The sequence below is a fragment of the Puntigrus tetrazona genome, chromosome 6 (assembly GCF_018831695.1).
Source record: "Puntigrus tetrazona isolate hp1 chromosome 6, ASM1883169v1, whole genome shotgun sequence".
NCBI classification, from domain to species: Eukaryota; Metazoa; Chordata; class Actinopteri; order Cypriniformes; family Cyprinidae; genus Puntigrus; species Puntigrus tetrazona.
The window spans coordinates 15,718,032-15,734,709 of NC_056704.1; the positions used below are offsets into that span (position 1 = coordinate 15,718,032).

Consider the following 16,678-nt stretch of genomic DNA (forward strand, 5'->3'; position numbering starts at 1 on the left):
AAATCACCAACGGATCTGGAAAATAAAAAAAGTTTTAGATGCAAGTGAGATGAAAAATAGTTGTATAAAGATCTAGCACAATAATTGCATACAATTTCGAACAGTCATGTTTCTATCAAATATATTGCATATAAGAGTTACTTTTTATTTTAATTGCCAAATTGCAGCGGAGACAAAAAGGTCAGTCAAGAAAATGTTTAAACGTGCTGTATGTAATGTTTTTGAGAGGTAAAAAAGGCAAAAAATATCATATTATTTTTAAATTATACTTAAAATATTATGATGTAATGTGTAGATATTTAGAGTCATGATATGTTTGTACAGTTAATGCAAATGTATATGTGTACCTTTTGCTGAATATTATTATAGTATCTAAGACAATGGTAAAAGAAATATACAGCAAAACAGTAAAAAGTATCAAATTTCATTCCATTGATTTCTTATTATTTAAAATTATTGAAGTTGAAAAAGGTCTGCCAGAGCATGACATCCTTATCTTGTTAAATTCCTGGGTGTCCAAATAAAATGAATATGAATTTGTAATAACATTACTCACATATTTTTCATATGATCTACGGATGCCCCATAGATCTGTGGGTTTATGGGTTAAGAGTAAACCTTCATGCTTATTTTTTAATCAATTGCACGATTTGCACATATATTATATATATATATATGTATATATATATGTACATATATATATATATATATATATATATATATATATAATCACTTATTTGAATACTACCAAATAAAAGAAGCTGTTTTATAGCATTGATTGGTCTGTACTATAGATACATGATATCTCAACACAACAACTACCAACTGCACTGACCACAAACATGTTAAGGCGGTAGAAGTGGAGATATACTGCCTCTTATTACACAGCTATTTCATCTCAAAAAAGACTCAGATTACAGAGCACAGCCTTTATGACGTAACCTTCACATTATTGCTTAGGGATAATTATTGATTCACACCTCTTCATCACAAGCACCGATCTCATGAAGGTAGGGGAAGGAAGGAGCTGTAGGGGAGACTTGGTAAACCCAGATGGGAGAATGAAAGAGGTAGATAAAGAGAGTGATAAGTGTGATGGATGGATGGATACGTGGCTGGATGGGAGTGGCTGAGGGAGATAGGGAGGGAATCCAGTGGAATGGCTGCCTCTAAAACCTGCCCTCATGTAATTAGTGGTATACTTGCGCCGACTCATTGAGAAGTCCCCAGCGCGATGCCTCAAGATCACACTGAGACATACTAGACAAGGATGTTTATAGTAACACACATGCACGCATGCATCAAAAAAAGCGACATTTACAAGTACATTGCTAAAAACAGACCAACCTGTAATAAATAAGAGAAGCGAGCAAGGGAAATCTTGGGTTTAATGGCATAAACGGCCTTTGCACTTTTAGCGACGCTAAATACATGCCAAAATAAATAACACTGCAGTTTCCAAATGAACACTAGAGGCAGTAAAAAGACGCCATTTATTCCTTTTTCACACAAATTTCGTAGTTTCCATTAATAAAGCCGTAAGCTTTTCGTGACAATTACTTGAATAATACTTATGTTATGGCTTCAAAATATTAATATGCTGAAAACTAATGCTCTGAATATTAGTACCACACATATCCAGTCAGATCTATGTTTTTTTTTTATAGAAGGTAGCATTGTTTGTGCATGTGTTAACACTATTTGGTAGGTTTAGGGTTTGATTTGGTGTAGGCATATTTACAACATTATAGAGCATTAACTTTTAGCAAAGGCAATGATCCAACAAAATACACTATATCAACGTATTAAAATTATGCCAGGGTTCACGACCGGTTGTAAGCCTTTTAGCTCCTCTATTTGAAAATGAGGCTAAACGCACAAGGCAAATAAAAATGAAAAATACATGTTTTTATGAGAGCAGGTTGGTTTCCAAAACATCCAAAAACACGTGGGACACGTAAGTGTCGTTTCTAGTAGTGTGTATATTTGAAAACGTATGTCTGTGCAGTGCATGTGTGTTTCGCTGCTTTTGATGTGTGACTATGGGGACTCAGTGGCTGATATTTGCACATGTGTGTGAGTAACAACATTCCAGAGTGTGCTATAAAGCTATCAGAGGCGCACAGAGAGGCTGCATGCCCAAACACTTTCCTCTCCACTTTCCCAGTAGCAGGCACATTTACTACAGCAAACTCTCTCCACAAAAGGACATGCCTTTACGATTAGGCACAATTAATTCTACTGGCAGAACAAATATACGGGAGGTGGCCATACTGTGTGGGAGGGATAGACTAACGGGCTGGTATTGCTTTACGAAAATGTTTGAATGATATAACATGATATTTTGTCTAAATTGGTTAAATATTATATGGAGTGTATTAGCATTTGGAGGTCAAATCACTGCTACCGACAGTTTGGCTAGCTGAAGGGCATACTTCAGGACAGGTGGCACTTCATAGCCTACAGTATGTGACAGATTTAGTACCATGCCTTAAGCATTTTCCTGGCTTTCAGGTCTATAATATCTAAATGTAATTTCACTCTGGGATGAAATTTATGATTTATCTATTGCCGAAGTAATAAGACTTTTACCTTTCGATATGTGTTAGTAGTCTTGATATTTGTATTTGTTTTGTATGCGCTGTAGGTTATATACATTATATACTATTTACAAAATGGGGTTTGTAAGAATTCTGCACTGTAAAAAAAACTATGTGTAATTTTAACTGTAAAATCTGCTACAGAAAAACTGTTAATAGGTTAAGAGTAAGTTCCTGTGCTATAACAGAGAAATACTGTAAAACATCTAACCAGACATTTCATGTAATACAGTGAGATGCTGTTAATTGTACAGTTTTTAGAAGTACTTAGATTTTACTTAAATAATCGTGTTTTTTAACAGTTTTTGTTTAAATAGTTATCAGTTATGTACATTTGGGCTTTATGTCACATCTTCTGTTGTTTAAAGAATGTTTAGCAGAATGTATAGAATCATATTCACCATTAGGGCAAACATTTCATTCAAAACATTAAATTCTGCATTTAAACTTAAATACAAACAAAAAAAAAACAAGATGCCGGTGTAAATAAAAACAAGTCAGCCAGCTCTCCCAACCTCCCGAGGCCAGTGATCCAGCCAAGGTTATTATCACACTCCAAAATGACTTTGGTAGGAGGTAATAAGGCATGTCAGTCTGACCAGCTGACAACCCTGGTTTTTCACTCCCACAATAATATCTATCAAACGCACCCGAAGCGCAAAGACACCACAATGTTGCAGTGTTCCAATATTGCTGTATAGCTGTATTAGATCTGCCTGCTCCACTTGCTAGTGGTCCTTTGAGCTAAAGTAATTTGTCACTCCACCACTCACAATATATCCAGACAGGTTTACGCAAAGTAAAGAAAGAAAGAAAGAAAGAAAGAAAGAAAGAAAGAAAGAAAGAAAGAAAGAAAAAGAAGAAAGAGAGACAGAAAGAAAGAAAGAAAGAAGTGGATGTATCCATTTTCATCCTTAAAGATGGATGAAATCTGTCAGCACATGCATAGATGGATCTCTGGCCTCATTTCTTCACTGAATATTCCTCATAAATCTCATTAGAGTGTGTTAACGTCGGCGTAGGCTGACCAATCGTGAATCTAAGTCACTAAAGTCTGTACAGCAGTATATTTAGATTGTCAATTGTTGTTTGAAGAGGAAGGAGGGGGATTACCATTAGCATATAGACACATTTCTCTGTTTTAAAACACCAGCGTAAATCAGGAATTATGGAATTTGGAGTCGCCTTCTCTTTATCCTCTCTCTCAGGACAAATCGCAAGGGATTGCAATGGGTGACTTCAATTACTGTGCCATGAGACCCTCAGGTAACGGAGTGATTTTATTATCAAAGCAGCACTGTAGTGTATGTGACACTTAGCACTGATCATTTAAACAGGGTGTCAGTGGTTGACAACAGACAAGCAAAATGTGAATGTACAATTTATGCCCAATGTCAAAAAATGCTGAACACACAGAAAATAGCGGGGGCCACCATCAGACCTGGTCCGTCACAAAGAAGAGTGAACTGAAAGGAGAGCGTGCAGCGAGTACATGTATGCCCAAGGTCTGTTAGTTTGTTTGCTTGCACATTAGAATAAAATACAAACTAACGGCCACGAGACGCGCAATCAGCAGACGATGATCACTACTGGTGTCTTGCTGCTGGAGTTACTGCAAGGTTGATTCTGTGACCTCCTTACTTATATTTTCTGCATATATTAAAGATCAAAATATTAAATTGAAATAATATTAAGTATATACAGTGGAATATACTGTGTATATTACTGTAATAAATGATGCATGAGGAATTGCCTCTTTTTATATTGAAAAATATGTGAAAGTTTACTACCTAATATGTCATAATATATCATGTAAACTTGTTCATGTGTACATGTGATAGAATCCCCTACTCTGTGTGTCTCATACTTTGTATATACAATGTGAAAACATTAATAAAACACGAACGAAAAGGTGTACACACACACACAATACACACACACACACACACACAAGGTCTTTTTATTATATATACCATCACAACAATTTATCATTGCTTCTTTGTGTATGTAAATCATAAAAATACTTTACAAAATATGTGCTGCTCAATCTTGTAAGCAAGTTCTAAAAAGTTGATGAAAATATGTGCATTCTGGATCTATGAATTTTCCAATTTAATTCAGCTATTACAATTTGTTTTATTAAAACTGAAAATAACAATTCTGTCGTGATTCAATCACCCTCAAGTAGTTTCAGAACTGTATGGATTTCTTTGTTCTGCCAAACGGCAAGGAAGATATTTAGAAAAAAATTTATAGCCAGGCTGTTTTGGGTCACCATTGTCTTCCATTGTAGGAAAAAAACATTTGGTGGTGAACTATCTCTTAAGCTGTATCACTTATCTGACTTTGCTGTTTGCATAGATATTCATTTCTTTATATGAAAATGCACGAAGCATTTCATTTTACTGAGGCATATTATGTGCAGAAAATATAGACTCCACGCTTTATGTGTAGTCTAAAAGTGATGCCATTATCAATTAAAACTTTAGGTTGTCTTCAATGAAATGTCGAAAGGCCTGCAATTCTAATGTCTCACCTCTCTTTAAAATATGTTAAACTGGGATCTCAACTCAACATGGAAACACATATAACCCTGTTTATCTTCAATTCTATATCATTAGGAGGTGAGTGGTTGTAACTTGAACACCATAAGATGTGCTGTAATGCGTAATGGTGCACTAGCAAGGCCCATAGAACTGAACTGAGTGTAAAATTGTACAGCAGTTCATTTGCACATACACATGAAACACAATAACTTGAGGGGTCTGTTTTAAAAAGACACCAGAGAGCAACAAGAATAGAAATGAATACCGACATAACAGTTACAGAGGCTCTGCGGTGGGTGGATATTTTATACTCTCCAACACAAACAGGAGGAGGAAAGAGGAAGGAAGGGAGAGAGACTGATCTCCAGTTCACTGCAATCAAATTGAATCAAAGGTTTGTTAATGCTGAGTTCATTCAAAATCGAGATCAACAAGTAATAATGTAATCATTTTATGCATATGTAATCAGGGCTAGTAAACTAAAAAAAGGGGGAGTTGATTTAAGAGTAAAGGTGACTTCACAAATGTACAAATATGTAAATAGGCTATATTCAATATGATGTAATGCACAATCCAAATTAAATTTATTTTTATCTTAAAATAAGGAATAACATGCAATAGAGTTTGTAAACCTTTAAATACAACATTTAATGCACTGAATTTGTAGTATTTTGTGTATAGGCTATTTAATTGAATGCATATATATATATATATATATATATATATATATATATATATATATATATATATATATATATATATATATATATATATATATATATATATATATATATATATCCCTTTAGAAGTTGGTGCTGCCATTTTGTGGCATAATCATCGCACTAGTTTGGGTGTGGCGTGTCTATAGCAATAAGGTGTCAACATTTATAATTCATGTACAATGGATACAATCAAAGTCTTGTAAGTCACTGGCTATTAATGAAGCAATAACGTGAATGAGAAATCATCATAATACGGTGGTCAGTTTCTGTGATCTGCTCAAACCGTTAATTAAAAACATAATAATGCATTAAGTAATGTTATACCGCGCAGGCTCTCTTAGTAACGTGTTTTAATAACAACATGTCATCTCTGTCAGCTCTGTGACACTGATCCGTCTTTAAAACGGGGGGATGTTGCATGCTGGACTTCGACCTTCTTTTTCTTTTTTGCTTTTAAAGATTTCGGCTTGATAATAAGAAATGCACATACCCAATAAACGTTCAATGTTGCAATGAATAATTCCTTTAAACCGCACAACTCCCGGCCGGCTGCCACCACTAAACGTACAGTTAATCGAAGACCGTCTTCGAGCCACTTTCCCACCAACGCTTTAAATAGCATTTCGACCACCAAATCCACAGCGAAATGCACAATATAGAAACTGGCGTGTGAAATGGAAGTATTCGCTCCGCAATTCATTCATACGAGAGCTATTGATCCGTCCTGTACACTGCATTTCATTACAGGCTACACGTGCAGCAAAAGGGTATAAAATGCCTTTCGACACGCAAATTCACTAAACGGTCACTGCGAGAACGAGTATACAATGAATCGTGAATCTTACTGTCCAAGCAGGCAGAAGGGGTGTCGAGGGAAGGACGTATCGACACGATGCAGAACGCAGAGTGTCTCGCGCTGTCAGTCACAGGCGGTGTAAGTGCTGCGGCGCGCGCTGGTGCGCAAACATTCCCTTAAGACGCCCCGAAAAAACTTCTGCGGTCAAGTAGTGTGTGTGTGTGTCTCTCTCTCTCTCTGTCTCTCAAAGATGAACGAGGGAACAGACGTCTAATTAAGGCGATGAATGAAGAATACACGCACTTAAATACATTGAAAAGCCCAGGTTTGAAGTAATGGATGTGGTCTGATATAACTCGCTATTCTCTGGCTATATTGTTGTAACACTCCGCTGCTGAGCGGCTATCCGCGCAGACTCACAATGATCCCTGATATGCGCTGCGCATTTAGATGAACCCCTTCAAACACCCCCATCTCTCTCTCTCTCTCTCTCTCTCTCTCTCTCTCTCTCTCTCTCTCTCTCTCTCTCCCCTCTCCCCTCTCTCTCACTCTCTGGTGTTTTAAGGTTGCAGTGAGTCCAGTCCAGAAATAAAGGTCTACTAAAAAATGTAGAAAATGTGAGGTCAGGAAAGTCAAAGGTGTGGGTAGATCATGAAACACATTTTTTTTACACACACATAAGCACGCATTTCGAAAGTCAAAAGACGAGAAGTTCGCGTGAGGAGGTAACCATAGCAACCATTGCCGATCTTGGATGAACGCTTATCTTTAGGTTCGATAGTATCGTGCGGTGGTTTGACCATGATTTATCAATGTGTGTGTGTGTATATATATATATGCATTACATATGTGTATTATCAATATATATATATATATATATATATATATATATATATATATATATATATATATATATATATATATATATATATATATATATATATATATATATGCATAATTACATGCAGGCAACCCTAAGCCAAATCCTAACCCTAACCACATGGTAAGTTAGTGCATATAGTTAATTACTGTTGCACAGCAGGCTACTTAAAATGTATTATCACACTGTAAGGACACCCTATAATAAACTGTAACGGAAAGCGCTAGTAGATTTCCATTACAATTGCAACAAATTACAACGAAACCGAAAGTAACATACTTAAAAGTGACAATATTATGTAGAAATACTAAAAAGTATTGTATTGTAAAAAGGGTCCAGTAATCTATGTTTAATTTGCAAGTATATTCGTGTATTTTGTTTAACTATGCAAAGATACCTCGCGTTGTACAAGAAGTTAGAAAATTTAGGCTACCGCTAAAATGATAAAAAAATAGCTTTAAAAAGTCGACCTTCCAAATGTAATGATATAATACGCGCTCTGGAGTACGAGTAAAAGAGCATGACTGTCAGTACGCTCTTCTTTGTTCTTCTCACGCTGATCAGTGTGTTAAAGAATTTCACTATTCAGCTCATGCTTGACCCACATCCAGAGACAGCTGCGCCGCGGTACAGCTACTCCAGAAGCGCCTCAGGACCCTGGACAGCGGCCGACGGGACGTTTCATCGATCATCTCACATCACCCGGCGTTGGAAGAAAGCCCGCGGTTTATATCATTCCGAACATTTCAAACATTTTTGTGGAGCGTTAAATGCAGTCTGCCGCAGGTTGCTGTCAAACATGTACCGATATACCTCGAACAAGATTCAGATCGATAACAAGATACGGCTTCCAAAAACCGTGTTGTCGTGTTTTATAACGACATGTTTAAATGAACACGTAAAATCTTACACGTCTGATATATACACGCAGATGAAAAATCAAAGTCGTAGGTCTCTTTTCTTAGAAGTTCAATTCAAAGTGAATTAAAAGAGAGACAGAGAAATACTGCAGCGTAGTGCAAGAAAATAAAAAAAAATAGAGATTGGCCATTTGCTATTTATTTATTAATTTAGGAAAAGTAACTTTGGCTGGGAACCCATGTGTATATTGACATCAGTATAGAGGAGAGGTAGAGTAGAGAATGAGTCATATATATATATATATATATATATATATATATATATATATATATATATATACACACACACACATACATATATACAAATACAAGAGTAACATATTAGTAATAGATTTCAGAAGGTGAGAGAAAATGTTGCACTCTCCAAACTGAGCAGTTATTTCACTCTGAAAGAGACAGAGACAGCTTTATGCTCTGAGGTGTCAGTTTGTTTTCTGATATGTGCCATGGCTTTTTTCTAACATACAAAAGCATGTGTACTAATGCAACTGCAGGAGATTGACTCATCACTAGCTGGCTGTGTAGGAGGGCAAGACAGAAGGGGACACATTTTCTCATGAAAAATAGAGATGGAGACATAAAAGATGAGGAAGAAAGGATAGAGAACGTGACAAATCTGAGTGCAAGAGGTTCGCTGTTTGCCTTCTCAGCTGTTAAGATGTTGTTTGTATTTCCGTGACTTATATCAACTTCTTTAATGATCTTTCCTTCTTAACCCTTGTTCCGCACTTAAACTCCTTTAACTAATTTGGTGTTTTTTTTTCAAAATAACACCTGAAAATAATAAAAGATATATGCAGTTATATGCATTTTTGTAGCATGAACATTTTGAATAGGAACACATTTAAATTCTTTAGATTTATTGTGCACTATTATATAATAATTTTAGTCCTCACCATATCTATGCTGCTAAACCGCCTGCATCGATTACTGTTAGTTAGCATGCCAAATTCTCCATGTTTGCCTGAAAGGAATAGTTCTCTCGTAAATGAAACATTTGAATTTGTTTCTCCATTAAAAGAGATTTTAAGAAATGTAGCATTAAATCAATTGATCATCTATGGATCCCGAATGGTGCTGACAAAATGAGCTAGGAAGGGTTTTATTACCAGCACGCAGTTTTTGCTTTTCAACGTTTTAATTGATGGGCTGGCATCACGAGTTTTAGTTGAGGATAATTGTGCTGTTTTTATCCATTGTTTGAACTCTCATTCTCCTGGCATCCAAATTCATATCTGCGATGTGGATATCGCTCTATGATGCCTCATTGAAAGGTGGAAATATTATGGCAGTGTGTGTGGTTACCACGGTAACAGGCATTTTGGATGTGAAGAAGCAGAGATAGCTGAGGAGTGTGGGAAAAAGAAAGGGGGATACTCAAGTGGTGTGTGCTCTGTATGTGTATGCGAGTGTATAAAGGCAATGACAGTAGTCAAAAGAGAGTGCTGCTGGGTTCACAGAAAGCATGTTAAAGGATTTTTTCTTTATGACCCCAAAAAGAATGAGAGGTCCTCGGTGCTCACACATTATGTTACATTACTGAACTTCATGGCTGTCCTTTTTCACGTGTGATGCTGTCCAGCTGCAGCTGTTTGTGTGGGGAGTCTCTTCTCGTCTAATAGCTGGTGGCTAGAGTTCATTCAAGCCCCGTTTTTTGGCTCTCAGACAACCTTTGAATCCTCCAGTATGGCCCCTCAGGCTTTGAAGTTCACTCAGGATCCAAATGGATTTGAAGTGGATGCTTCATCTGTAGGGCAATCTCAGAGCGTGCCAGTGCCCAAATGGCCTCTGTCTTATCGGTAGCTTGTAAGCTTCCTTCCCTGTTTCTCGTGTCACCGTTAAACACCGTTGCGCTGTATTGGCGAATACTTTTAAAAAGAAGATGCATGGTCATATATAATTTAAGCCTTGTTGCTCAATGGTTTGTTTGATAAATTTAGATGTTTAGATAGCTGAGTGGATGCCAGGAAATGATGCAAGTAAATGCCAACTGGCAATAACTACTTATATTAAAATACAGAATAAGATTAAAGTCAACGTATCATCATTTGGATTGTTATATTTGCATCAACACACGTAAATAATCACTGAAGATGGGCAAAAGAGCGCCTAGTCACAGGTAAATGTGTGCAACGAGGGGTATAAAGGTAAAGTGAAAGAACTTAACAATTAAATGTAAAAGCTAAAGCCGCAAATGAACATACTCTTTGCAAAATCTGCAAAGCTGCATTTTGCTTAAAATTTTATTTGTAATGTTTTATTGCCATTTTGTAGATTTTGTGGATAATTATATTTTATTTTTATGCTTGTGGGTGGCGACAAGTGATTTTTATGATGTCTTTTATCAGTATGTTTTGTCTGTCTTTGATTAATTCACTTAACTATTGACAAAATTCTATGAACGAACCAATGAATCATTCGTTCATGAACCGTGGTTACAAATAATCAATAACTCCAAAAAAGCATGTATAAAACCATGGATAATCTTTGCAAGGCCAAACATAATATTTCCTGCAATTTTCTAATTAAATGGAATGTTTGAGACGGTCCCTGGTAATGTACTTTGTTCTATAATAAACATATGAGGATACTGAAAATAGAGTTAATTGTTTTGTGTTCAAAAAAGTAGCTTTGATGTCAGTCTCTCATTGTCTGACTTTGTTTTTCCCCCTTCACTGTCACTTTATCCTCTCAGGAAGAGTGTTCTAGTCACAAAACAATGGCTTGGATATCGACAGATCTGCAGGTTTATGGAGAAACATAAAACATTTCTTTAAATATATTTATGTGTGTTCCAAAAAGAGAGAGAGAAATCAGGTTTCATACACAAAGGTAGCTTATTTGGAAAACCATATGTTGTAAAGGGGCAGAGGCTGCTTTATGTTTAAGCATGCAAAAATAATCATCTCCTTAGTTCTCTGAGACTATTGGTGTTGTCATGGAAACAGATACCACCTTAAAGCTGAGATGTAGAGAGTGAAGGAAAAAAAAATAATAAAGTACAAGAATGAAGAGGAGAGAGCAAGGAGGTATTTCTTATAGAATGATGAGGACATTTCATAGAGATGCCAAATACTAATTAGCAAAAGAAGTGGAACTGTGCTTCAGGCATTTTCATTATTTTTCTGCCTTTATAAAACAGGCACAATTAGGAAATCTAAAATTTTCCCAAGAACTCAACAAACCTTTTTTTGGTCCTGTACCAGGTTGGAAGATTTGGCCCTATACGAGGATAGTAGACTAAAGTTCAAAGTAACTTGAAAATCCTAAAAGACTGCCATTCATTCGTGACCTTGCCTTGTTGATTCTCTTACTTGGAGGAGCATGTTTGCCTGTGCTTCTGGAGCAGCTCCACTCAATGAAAATCTCTACATGGGGTCCTTGTTCCACTCTGCCCCTTCTCTTCAATTAAGTCTCTAAGCAGCTGCATTGTCATGGAGACCAATGCGAGCAATTTAGAGCCTGTCAGATATTCCATCAGATTCATCTGAATATAAACACTGAACAGAGTCGGAATGAATGCTTTCTGTTTTGTCCATCTAGTCACAATGATAATGAGATAGCGTAAAACCGGTAATAATAATAAAAAAGGTAAATGTTAATGAAAAATAAATAAATATCAGTACCTTGCATGTATCTAAGTCCTTTACACAAACTAGCCATTTGGCCCCCTTCCTCTCTGTGTAAAATAAGCTAAATTTGTTTAGATTTAATTAGTAAATAATTTTTTTAACATCAGTAAAAATGGAAACTTTGTGCTATTTAAGTTTTTTTTTTCTTTGTTAACCACATTGTCCATTTTTTTTTTGTATTTTTATGTCTGAGTGTGGGATTCTACAGGCAAGAATTTCCTGACCAGGATGAATCCTCTGCCAAAAAATCATTACAAGACCAGCACAAAACTGCAAAGAGAAGAAAGAATGCATGTGTGCATTTTTGAGGTAAGCAGGATGCATGTCAGCAGGAAAGAGATTAGACACCTGACATCAGTGTACATAGAAACCTATTGCATTTGTAATATATCAGCCCAAACATATACACATTTTAAAGTACGGTTGAACTAGCTTTTAAAAGTAATGATTTAGTACGATCCTCGACCAAAGAGTGCTCTGTTTGTTTCCTTTAAAAATATCTGTATTGATTGCTGCTGAAATTATCTGTTATTTTAGAAAAAGGTTGAATTGCATGCTTGTGCTGAACCTGATATGACCATAGTGAATTGTGCATTAAATTATTACTGATGTTATATTTAGTGAGAGAGAAATACAAACTATCCCTGCTTATCCCTTGTCTTCTGTGTGAGACAAAAGATATTTCCAGTTTTGGATCAATGTACAAACAAAACCCAACCTGGTCTCATAAAAACATGTACCTTTTTGTGCAAAGCTATTTTTGTGTGCCTTACTGCAAGGTTCACCACATTTTCAAATAGAAATGTCCACAGAGTGGTGCTAAAACATAATAAAATAAGTTCAATACATAAACCCTGGCACATTTTTATTACGTGAAATGTCTGTGGACTGCTGCTAAAAGTAAATATTGGAAATATGCTCCTACACCAAATCCAACCCTAAACCTACCAGATAGTGTTAAAAACTGCAAAACTAATATAAACGCAGCGCGTCGTTAATGCAACCATGCCATTTCAACTTCCTTTTACACAGATTTAAACTGTTTTGTCAAACCATATTTACACTCCTCGCCTCTCAATAAATTATGCTTTATTAATCAAAACTCTTCAAATTAAAAGTTTGTCTTTACTGCCTCTAGTGTTCATTTCTTTTGGAGACTGCAGTAATATGTACTTGTTGGGACGTAATTCATGTTCAAAGTGAACCAAGATACATTTATGCAATGAAACCAGGTAGACAAAAACAATCAGTACTTTATTATGTATCTATTACTTTAGTAGCATGTACCACATTTAATATTTAAACATTACTGCAAGTTTCAGTCAGTGACTGAAGGAGATATCAAGCCCTTTTTCACACGTCCTCAGGAGCTTATTGGTGAATTAATTACTGACCTTGAGCCAGCTTGTCCGGGACGTCTATTTTGCAAACTAATCTACCGTATTTCAATAAATATGTATTGAATGACAATGAAAAACAGCAGGAGTGAAAAAGATGGTTTGGTATAGTTATTAATATGCAAGAAGATCTAAACAGCATTATGCAATTGTCCTTTGGTTCACCCTCATCTGCTACATTGTTGTCAAAACAGAAAGTTAATCCAGCCAGACACCCTAAATAGTCTATATACACCCTAAATAATTTAGTCTGCTTTTTATAAAGAAGCAATGTGGCATCTACTACCCTTCTTCCTTCTTTCTTGTTCACTTCTGTAGGCCTGTTTTATTTTCACTCTCTGTTTATCCCTGCATCACAATTCACAGATATGAGGATGGCAGCTCACTTGTTCCAAATGGCCTTTGTTGTGACAAGCAGAGGCCTGGTGGGTCAGAGTAGCATTGTTCAATCTGCCAAATTCAAAATATGCCCTGGCATCCCTCCAGGATCATCACCCCATGATCATTTTTTTCCACCAGGACCATTGAAATAAAGTTGACTGTGTTTTAAAGCTGAGTTTCAATGGAGAGTTCAAAATGAGGAGGTGGGAGAAAGTGAAGAAAAACAGGAAGGAGAGATACAAATGGAAATATATGCCTGTCTTCCTCTCAGAAAGCAATTACTTCTATGCGTGTATGTATGTGACAAGGTCACAGAGGCCTCACTAATGCAATTGTGTGTGTGCGTGTGTGGCTGGACTGGTTGGATTACAGCAGAATGAGAAACTGCATCATTCGGGGTCAGTTAAGCAGGGTCAATATGACGTTTTTAAGCAATATATTTATTTTTATATAACCCTTTTACAGCAATAAAAGCACAAGAGCACATTGTAAGCAAATAATATCCTTTGACAAAAAACTTCAACCCTTTTGAAAACCACAAAATGGGGATAAAACATGTATTAGAATTTATTTTATTATTAATATGTTTTTTTGCTGGGAGGTTTATCCTTTTACATAGTCACTATAGCTCAGAATCTATTATCTCTTATAAAAAAAATCTAAATTTATATATTTTTTATTGCAACATTCTATGTACAGTGATTTTTCTTCAGGATGCGGTGCAATAATTGGGAAGTGTGTAGAAATCTCAGGCGAAATCCCAGTCTTTATCACAGAATAATCACTGTAATTGTGTTGTAATTGTATACTGTCAAACTGAGAAGTGTGTACAGAGCTATTTTGAATAACGGGTCTTTTTCTCCAACGTGCTCGGCTCCTCTGGCCACAGCACTGCTATTGCACATTAAACATTAGGTAAAATATGCAAACAAATGCATGATTAATTTACATTTGGAGTTTTGCGGTCTAGTAGTGACACAGGCCATGGAAAGAATTAACATTCTGCTTGCAATGAAAAGGAAATTTGACCGTTTTGAAAGATGTAGCTGTAGATGTAGTTTGTCCTTCAAACTGCCATTAATATGCATTGGAGAAGACAAGAAAATATTTCACACTTGAGGTTTTTTTGAAGACCACTTTTGTACATTTTCCAGTAAACCAATGCAGCTGTGTCCAATTATGTGCATACAGGAGGTTGTTTATTGTGTTAGGGCCATGTACAGTAATAAAAACAATGTATTTATTAAGACGTTTGCCTGGAAAGACAACGTTTTATTCTGGAAGCTTATGCTCTGTATTTATTTATAATGACCATTTGTGTTGCTTTACATGTTGTGATTGAATCTGGTCCTGCTGTGATTTTATTACCCAGGTCATTTGGACACATAACAAAAATGTGTACTCCAGTATTTTGGAGAATTTATTCATAGGTTTCCACTTCGAACAAAAAACTAATTTGAGTGTAAAACAGTAGCAGATTAGATGTGTAGTAGTAGGGATGTGCACAGATGTTGCAGATGTTTCATTGACTGAAAATACAGAGAAACAAATTCATCCAATCATGGAAACATCAGGAAGTAATTTCCTGTGCACTGAAGATCAACTTTATGAGATTTGCCTTAAGCACAAGAGGAAATAATAATCAATTTCTCTGTTGAATCTAAATCGTTATATGGTGATTTCAAAAGCTAAAGCAAGCATCTAATAGCATTAAGATGAATCATAAAATGTTGAGGATCAGAAGACGTTGAATAGTGAATGCACATGTTTGTTGCCATGGAGATGTTCCGTGTACATGTTCTCCGCCTCTGTATGGATTAGTTGCCCTATCGGTGCCCTTTGTCGCAATGTGGATACAACAGTTTGTCTTGAAGCATTATCATTTTTGGTGTATAATTAATATATAATAGGTTTAGTGATGCGAGGCCAACAGTTCATGTAGAGCACACTTATATAGGAAAACACTGAAAAAAAGAGCACTGGTATAGAGAACAACTTATGACATTGAAAGAAACACAAGACGTGAACACAGTGGTCTAACACATTAGTATAGTGCATGCTTACATAGAAAAAAATATGGAAAAGTGTAATAGGATGTGGAAAAGAAATAAAAAATTAAAGGTCGAGAGACATACCTAAAGCGGCAAACGATAAAAGTTCCTATTTACATGGAAGATCAGTGGAATATATAATCGAATGCATGAGGCGAGCAGTAAAAGAGGAAATAGCTAAAGACTGCAAGACATTTTTTAAAAGCTGAATTTCTTTTAACCTGTTATGAGGCGTTGCAAAAAAATCAGGTGTGAAGTCATCTGAACCCGTTCCTGGAGGGCGACCCTAATTAATCACACCTGAACCGGAACCAAATAAAGGTTCTACTAGAAAGTGGAACACTAGAAACTTCTAGGCAAGTGGGAAAACACAAACACGTGTGTTTAATGCACACTGACATAAAATAAATCGAAAGCTTTAAAGTGGAATGCAAAGCACAGTTTAAATGACCCCTGATATTGAGTTTTCCAGACTTTCCTTGCCTTCAAACTCTGCTCTCAGACACAGAAATGATTAACCTTGCTGAGCGCTGTATGAACATTTGTAATTCTGTGTGACACAGTCCACCTACTAATTAGCTAGTAATTGACCTTAGTCTCACAGTAGTACCCCCATTACTTGGGCCTCACATGAGGGACAGGGGGCCGTTAAGGGCTACAGAGGAGATCTGCACTGGCAGAGGAGGCACTGGCATTTGGATAATTGCTGTCAAATCTAATTAAAGTTTCTCGATAGGATTACGTAGAACCCCA

The 16,678-nt window shown here is 36.2% G+C and overlaps 1 pseudogene; it reads right to left on the reverse strand.

Moving 5' to 3' along the window:
* LOC122347278 overlaps positions 1 to 16,678 on the reverse strand; it is a 39,378-nt pseudogene that overhangs the window by 13,328 nt on the left and 9,372 nt on the right.